Raw genomic sequence first — 1040 nt, 5'->3', positions numbered from 1 at the left:
TCACAGACCTGTACCCCTGGGGATAAAAATATATGTTTATAAAAAATAAAAAATTAATTAAAAAAAAAAAAGAACCTAGAAATTTTTAAATGGCTCCTTTTTTTTCAGGATGGAGAAGGAAGCATGAAGAAAAGAGTAGATGACTGCTATTTTTGGTTAAAAGACTTTAGCACTAGCCACTTACTGCTTCCCTGTGGGTGGGTCCTTTCTGTGTCCCTGCAGGAGACCACCCAGGGAGATGCAGTGATGGAAGCTGATGTAAACCCAAAGGCCTACCTCCTCCAAGACACCCTTCTCATCAAGAAACTACTGGACCTTGCTTAGCAGTCATGCAACTACAAGCAGCTTCAGGAAGGAGCCAGTGAGGCCACCAAAACCCTCCACAGAGGCATCTCTGAGTTCATCGTGATGGTTGCAGACACTGAGCGCCTGGAGATCATCCCGCACCTTGCGCTGTTGTGTGAACAGTGCGTCCTGCGTGTTTGTGAACCCCTGCTCCTAGCAGGCCCTAGGGCTGTGGGATTTCCAGGCCTGCCATTGCCTGATCTGTCACCATCAAAGTAGGCTCACAACTGAAGCAGCAGACCCAGTCCATTCAGTACTCACTGAAAGGTTCTTAGCCCAACCCGGTGGCCTCTGCTCCACTCATCACTGAGTCCACCTCCCTAGGGTTGTGTTTGTGTTAGCATGCAGAGTCTCCAGCTGCCTTCTCTTGTTATAGTCTAGTATTAAATCTGGTTTTTGCATCTTTGTATTGCTTTTGTTTTATTTTGCCGGTTTTTATCTATATGTTACTCCCCACCCCACCCCAATCTCCCATTCTACTCTCAATCTCTCTCATCTTATCCTCTCTTTTGAAAAATGACCTAATGCTGAGAACAGGAAGAATTTGAGTGGTGATACCATTCAAAGGCAGGGGAAAGCCAGGATAGAGCTCTGGTTCCAGGTTTCAGGTGCTTATTTCCTATTGAGGCAGAAGGCAGAATTAAACACCATGCACCTTGCATCCCTTGTGCCTTGGTTTACAAAGTCATTCTGTA

The 1040-nt window shown here is 45.8% G+C and overlaps 1 pseudogene; it reads left to right on the top strand.

The window, feature by feature from the left end:
• The first annotated feature begins 246 nt into the window (after window positions 1-246).
• LOC101687552 lies at window positions 247-620 on the top strand (annotated as a pseudogene).
• The last annotated feature ends 420 nt before the right edge of the window (window positions 621-1040 follow it).

Source organism: Mustela putorius, unplaced genomic scaffold (assembly GCF_011764305.1).
Source record: "Mustela putorius furo isolate JIRA1106 unplaced genomic scaffold, ASM1176430v1.1 tig00003834_pilon_pilon_pilon, whole genome shotgun sequence".
Classification (NCBI taxonomy): Eukaryota; Metazoa; Chordata; class Mammalia; order Carnivora; family Mustelidae; genus Mustela; species Mustela putorius.
This window is presented reverse-complemented; position numbering and strand designations above follow the sequence as displayed.